We start from the raw sequence: 7,994 nt of genomic DNA, 5'->3' as shown, positions 1-7,994 counted from the left end.
ACTTCAAAGATTCTACCCAATTAAACACCCTCAACCAACTCTTCTCCCCTCACACCTGTTAAACCTCATTACCTTACTTTTATTCAATTTTCTCCTTTCATACATTCTCCCAAGGTAAGCTTCTGGAATTTTTTTCTCTTATCTGCCACCAGAGACATCATCTACAAACAGCAGCAAATGACTCATCTGCCAGACTATACCCCATACCAGCCCTGCAGAGGGTAGACTAGCATACATTTAACCCACTAATTGTAAACACGTATTTTTTTTGTTAAGCCTTACTTGCTAATTCTGGGTTAACTATCCTTGTGTCAACATACACGGTAAGGTAATGGGGTGGTTCTCTGGAAAATCTGCCTTACCGGTCATGGTAATGAAGACTCCATGGAGTGCAAGTCCTTAATCTTCCTTTAGAACTCCATAAGCTTTCGAAATTTCCATAATCTTTTGGCCAAGAGGGGATTGTTCATTGTTCCTAAACCTCCATCCTTGTGAGGTGTGTTAACCCATGCAAGGTGAGAGAACTGGGAGTCTGCTGAGCAAGCCACCAATTCACAATTGATGTTGTGGAACTGATGTAATGGATATTTGGTTTTTTCACTTCCAACATTAGCAAGATAGTGTCAGGAGCAAATAAAGAAAACGTCCTTATTCACTCACATCCACCTTCTAGCTGCCATGTATAATGCACTGAAACCATAGCCCCCATTACCAACCAGGCCCCACAGACCTATCTGTGGGTTACCACAAACACTTCATATGCCCTATGTCAGGTTATTGACAGTATGTCAAATCATGGCCCCCTGTCCAAAACCATGCCTCACAAACCTTTCCATGGTTTCCCATAGCTGCTTCATATTCTCTTGCTTAGGCAGCACAGTGCCCCCTGTATAACACACCACTATAATTCAATATATCCCATGCACCCGTCACCATCCTGCACATTCTGGCCTGAGAACTTAAAGCTTTATTCTCCATCCTCCTGTCTCTCCTAGTTGCTTCTACTTATGACACACATATCCTCGTTGTCAACCTCTCCTCTTATTCTCTCTATGTACAGAATATTTCAGCACACCCTATGCAGCTTAATCATCCATTATTCTTTTATTACCACACTTCTTTCTTACCCTATTATTACTTGCTTGATTTACCCTCCTCACACCCCCTATTGTCCTCAAATATTTCTTTTCCAACATCTTAAGCCTGTTCTGTACATAGTCATTAACAGCCCATGCCTTGGATCCATAGAATATTCTATCATTGGCTCTATTAAACCTTCAAAAATACCCATTCTTAACCTCTTTTGACATGTTCCTTAATACTCCCAGAATCTTTGCCCCCTCAACCAAACTTTTGCTTCCATAGTTCCATTTGCTGCCATGTTTACTCAAGTATTTAAAACATCACTTTCTCCAAATAAATTCTCTCCATTCAAATTTGCACCATAGCTAATCTTTCTCTATGCTGTTAAGCGGAATAAAATGTTTTACTTTATTATTTTAATATAGTGAGCAACATGGTACAAGCAAAAATTGCCCCCTATCAAGGCCATCTCAGGTGGAGAAAGCAGGAAAAATAAAATAAACGTTAATGGCTCTACAGGTGTTTGCAGACCTGACTATTAAAAGAGGAAAAGTTTATACGGGGAGGAAGGACAAAACAAAGAGGCATCATGACAGCCAGTCTTTGAGTGGTAGGACTCCCCCACAAAAATTGTGGGAAACAGCAGCCATATGCATGTCATGGGTCCAAACCTTGAGGTGGAGATAACATGCCTATAGAATAGACAGCAATAACATCATGATACTACATGAAGGGAAGCTTGGATAAAGGTGATTCCAGAAGTAATGAGATTAAGGCTTTGAATCCATTCTAGTTAATAGAGCAGTGGAGGTTAATCCACCCCCAGATGTGTGAACAGCATCCCATATTTATATGGTTAAATTAAACCCCTGTAGATATGAAACAACTGCTCACAAGAAAAGTAATTATGGTACCTGTACAGCATTCCCAGCTTTTGGGAAGTAGACTTTGTGATGATTATGCAGGGTGTCCAGGGCAAAGTGCAGGACATGGTTGAGCCTTACAATGCTTATGTTATAGGGCTGGATTGTGGGGTTTTTGAAACTGAAAAGAGGAAGCAAATGATCCTTAGAAAGATATGCAGGGAGAAACTACATTTTAGCTAGATGCTGCACAGGTCTGAAATGTGAGAGGAAATATGATCAGCACGAGAAAGAGAACGGATATTAAATGGAGGAGAGGAAAAGTGAGTTGAAGAGGGTTATGAGTAGAAGAAAGATGATCATTTATTGAGAGAAGAAAGGAAGCAGCTGATAAGATAGGAGTGGACCATTGAGAATTGTTGAGGATGATGCAGGGATATGTGAGGAACTGAATAACAAGTTCAAATATGTTTATACTGTGGAGGACACTACAGCCCCAAAACCAGTGAGATGGAATAGGGAGAATGTATAAGAAAACAAAGAATTATAGAAATTATGTGTAGAACTGAATAACAAGTTCAAATATGTTTATACTGTGAAGGACACTACAGCCCCAAAACCAGTGAGATGGAATAGGGAGAATGTATAAGAAGAAGAATTATAGAAATGACTTTTAACAGAGTACTTAAGGTCTTGACCTATACCATGATGAAATTTCACCATGTGTGCTGAAGAAGCATGCAGATACACAAGATAAACCAATTGAAATACTGTTCAAGGTGTCACTAGGCAGAGGAGAGTGCTGACTGCAATGAAAAAGGATGAATATCATACCTATCTATAAGAAAGGAGCCACTGAACTATAGAACATTCTTACTGAAGAGTATGTTCTGTAAGGTTCGAGGAAAGATAATTATAAAGAAAATTGATGACTCTACACAGACACTACTGAGTGAGAAGCAGCACTGTTTTAGGGAAAGTAGGTCATGTTTAACAAACTCCTTAGATTTCTACAAGAAAGTGAGCTCTGTCTTGGACAAAGGGAATGGCTAGGTGCAGTGTTTGTATCTGGACTGCCAGAAAGGTTTTGACATCATTCAACTTTGGGAGATTGATTAAGAATATGGATCACCATGCAGGAATAATGGAAAACTAATGGACAGATCATCTAAGTAGAAGAAAAAGAATGTAAATCAGAGGAGCCATCTCTAAATGGGTCAAGGTGACTACATAATGCTACAGGGCTTCATTTTGGTACCATTACTCTTCTTGATCCATGTTACATACCTAAAGGCATGGAATCCTACCTGAATATGTTTGCAAATGATGCAAAAGTCGTGATGGAAGTGAAAAACAAGGACTGCATTAGCTAACAAATGGACCTAAACAGACTCCAGTGTTGGTCTGATACATGGTTGATGAAACTCAAGCCTAGCAAATGTAAAGCAATGAAGATGGGGATTAGTTAAAAAAGGCCTCAACATTATTATCTGGGAGGATTCGGTGTGTGAGGAGCTGGGAGTTGCCATTGTCTCTAACCTGTCCTATATGAGGAAAATAGTTAAGGAAACAAACTCTTCTTGCAAATACCTGATTAGCTTTCAATAATATGGGAGCATCAAACCTACTGCCATCAGCAATCCCCTTTGCCCTCATGGTCTCAGCTGGATGGGTCTGTCTTTTCTCCCAAAGAATCGTTATGTCATGTTAAATGAACAATGGCATTCAATATCAATTAAAGGTCAATGATCGAATTGATACTACTTACTAACATAGTATCAAATCATACAAGGAAAATTGAAAATCCAGAAACTGATAGCTTTAAGTGAAATGATACAAAATTTCTTGATGTGATAAAGTACATACAATCAGTAAGCACTTACTAAAATATCTTTAGGAGCTCTAATACCTAAGAATCCCTTTCACTTACTTGGGTAACTTTTGTATATAATTTTAAATATTAATAGTATTACATTAAAATAGAAAAAGGGGAAGTTAACCTTCATTTCTGGTTAATACAATCTTGCAACTAGCAAAATCTTATAACAAAATATCAATGAGCTTCATCACGTATCATATCTCATTATTGTCCTGTTGAATCAACAGCAATGACATTTACATTAATGAAAATTATACACCAGTGCACATGTAAAAAATCACTTAACATTAACATATATATATATACCACATCGATCCAATTCACTCTATTCCTTGCCCTCCTTTCACCCTCCTGCATGTTCAGGCCCCGATCACACAAAATCTTTTTCACTCCATCTTTCCACCTCCAATTTGGTCTCCCACTTCTCCTCGTTCCCTCCACCTCCGACACATATATCCTCTTGGTCAATCTTTCCTCACTCATTCTCTCCATGTGCCCAAACCATTTCAAAACACCCTCTTCTGCTCTCTCAACCACCCTCTTTTTATTTCCACACATCTCTCTTACCCTTACATTACTTACTCGATCAAACCACCTCACACCACACATTGTCCTCAAACATCTCATTTCCAGCACATCCACCCTCCTGCGCACAACTCTATCCATAGCCCACGCCTCGCAACCATACAACATTGTTGGAACCACTATTCCTTCAAACATAGCCATTTTTGCTTTACGAGATAATGTTCTCGACTTCCACACATTCTTCAAGGCTCCCAGGATTTTCGCCCCCTCCCCCACATATATATATGTGGCTGGAAATCCTCCCCTCTCGTTTTTTTTTTAATTTTCCAAAAGAAGGAACAGAGAAGGGGGCCAGGTGAGGATTTTCCCTCTAAGGCCCAGTCCTGTGTTCTTAACGCTACCTCGCAAATGCAGGAAATGGTGAATAGTATGAAATATATATATATATTGCTTATAAACAGCAAGGCTTTAATTATGACTCGCCTGAAGATTGCCTCCTTCCTGAACATTTTTCTAAGTTGGCTCAGGTGAGATGAGGTTAGGTTAGACTACGTTGGGTTCTAAGCATATCTTGGAAAAACGGGGAGTCAGGGTCACGAATCTTCAAGTGTTCCTTGAATATTTATTTACATAAAAGCTGTAGTAGTTAACCAGTAAAAATAATGATTCAAAATGTGAAAAAGGCAAAAATGTGTTTGTACTATCTCATAAAGTAAAAAGCATCTGACTGGGTCACTTTAAATAATGAAAAGACTTATTAGATATTAAAGGTATATCATAAAACAATTTAGGTGAAGAGAGAGATCCAAATTTGAAGTCAGGGTGAAGAGTGTGTTTGCCAGAGATATCTGTACATATGAATTTGGTAATAAATGCAAGGATTACCAACTTTAAATCAAAACGTCAAGGTTTCCCCACTTTACATAATATAAATGTAAAGGGTATTGTTGATGATATGAAAAATAACCTGCAGACAATTTTTTTTCTTTCTTTATGATGGTGATGGTGGCTACACTATACAACATATGCATCACATCCTCCAACATTACCTATTATGGTAAAATTAAAGTCTGCAGCTAAAACTTCCTGAAACCAAATTCCTTGCTATGGCCTTTAACCTACGATACAATCACTAACTAAAGTCTGCTCCCTTACCTATGCAATAATTTTTAACAAGGAACACAATGTCAGTGAAACAATACAACTTCTTAGAAGAGTACCAGGCTTTGGATTGAATATCCTAATCTTTTTCTTTTTTTCTTTTAAACTATTCGCCATTTCCCGCATTAGCGAGGTAGCGTTAAGAACAGAGGACTGGGCCTTTGTGGAATATCCTCACCTGGCCCCCCTCTGTTCCTTCTTTTGGAAAATTAAAAAAAAAAAAACGAGAGGGGAGGATATCCAGCCTCCCGCTCCCTCCCCTTTTAGTCGCCTTCTACGACACGCAGGGAATACGTGGGAAGTATTCTTAATCCCCTATCCCCAATATTCCCATGAATCAAATAGTTTAATATATATCAAATCAAAGATGACAGAATGATGCTGTATGTGTATTTATACAATTTAGGAGATTAGCCGAATGACTACCTACACTGCCTTGCCTACCAACTGTTTTGAATGCAAGAGATGTGTGTCTGGTTTACTAGTTTCTGACTTCTTTCACTGATTTAAACTAGGCCAGTAATTTAGGTGGAAAGGACCAAAAAAGAGAAAAGTTAATGGATGGACTGTTTTTAACCCAATGACTGCAACTACTCTAGATATGTAGGGTACCTTCAGAGTAGTAACTTTCAATCAACTGCATAAAATATCCTATTAATCTTTTTGTCTCACCATTCATAAGAGCTCTTTTTTTGTAGGGAAATATATATATATATATATATATATATATATATATATATATATATATATATATATATATATATATTTTCTTTTCTTTCAAACTATTCGCCATTTCCCGCATTAGCGAGGTAGCGTTAAGAACAGAGGACTGGGCCTTTGAGGGAATACCCTCACCTGGCCCAATTCTCTGTTCCTTCTTTTGGAAAAAAAAAAAAAAAAAACGAGAGGGGAGGATTTCCAGCCCCCCGCTCCCTCCCCTTTTAGTCGCCTTCTACGACACGCAGGGAATACGTGGGAAGTATTCTTAATCCCCTATCCCCAGGGATAATATATATATATATATATATATATATATATATATATATATATATATATATATATATATATATATATATAATTTTTCTTTTATACATTTTGCTATTTCCTGCACTAGCAAGGTAGTGTAAAGACAGGGGACTGAGCCTTAGAGAGAAAATTCTCACGACCCCTTCTCTGTTCCCTTTTTTGGAAAAGTAAAACCTGGAGGGGAGGAATCCTCCCACCACTCCGATATATATATTCTATTTTTTTTTTCTTTATTATACTTAGTCACTGTTTCCCGCGTTAGTGAGGTAGCACAAGGAAACAGATGAAAGAATGGCCCAACCCCCCCAAATACACATGTATATACATAAATGCCCACATTCATCATACCCCGTCGCTGTCTCCCGCGTCTGCGAGGTAGCGCAAGGAAACAGACGAAAGAAATGGCCCAACCCCCCCCATACACATGTACATACACACGTCCACACACGCAAATATACATACCTACACAGCTTTCCATGGTTTACCCCAGACGCTTCACATGCCTTGATTCAATCCACTGACAGCACGTCAACCCCTGTATACCACATCGCTCCAACTCACTCTATTCCTTGCCCTCCTTTCACCCTCCTGCATGTTCAGGCCCCGGTCACACAAAATCCTTTTCACTCCATCTTTCCACCTCCAATTTGGTCTCCCTCTTCTCCTCGTTCCCTCCACCTCCGACACATATATCCTCTTGGTCAATCTTTCCTCACTCATTCTCTCCATGTGCCCAAACCATTTCAAAACACCCTCTTCTGCTCTCTCAACCACGCTCTTTTTATTTCCACACATCTCTCTTACCGTTACGTTACTTACTCGATCAAACCACCTCACACCACACATTGTCCTCAAACATCTCATTTCCAGCACATCCATCCTCCTGCGCACAACTCTATCCATAGCCCACGCCTCGCAACCATACAACATTGTTGGAACTACTATTCCTTCAAACATACCCATTTTTGCTTTCCGGGATAATGTTCTCGACTTCCACACATTTTTCAAGGCTCCCAAAATTTTCGCCCCCTCCCCCACCCTATGATCCACTTCCGCTTCCATGGTTCCATCCGCTGACAGATCCACTCCCAGATATCTAAAACACTTCACTTCCTCCAGCCTCTCACCATTCAAACTCACCTCCCAATTGACTTGACCCTCAACCCTACTGTACCTAATAACCTTGCTCTTATTCACATTTACTCTTAACTTTCTTCTTCCACACACTTTACCAAACTCCGTCACCAGCTTCTGCAGTTTCTCACATGAATCCGCCACCAGCGCTGTATCATCAGCGAACAACAACTGACTCACTTCCCAAGCTCTCTCATCCCCAACAGACTTCATACTTGCCCCTCTTTCCAAAACTCTTGCATTTACCTCCCTAACAACCCCATCCATAAACAAATTAAACAACCATGGAGACATCACACACCCCTGCCGCAAACCTACATTCA

Source organism: Panulirus ornatus, chromosome 18, assembly GCF_036320965.1.
Source record: "Panulirus ornatus isolate Po-2019 chromosome 18, ASM3632096v1, whole genome shotgun sequence".
NCBI classification, from domain to species: Eukaryota; Metazoa; Arthropoda; class Malacostraca; order Decapoda; family Palinuridae; genus Panulirus; species Panulirus ornatus.
This window is presented reverse-complemented; position numbering follows the sequence as displayed.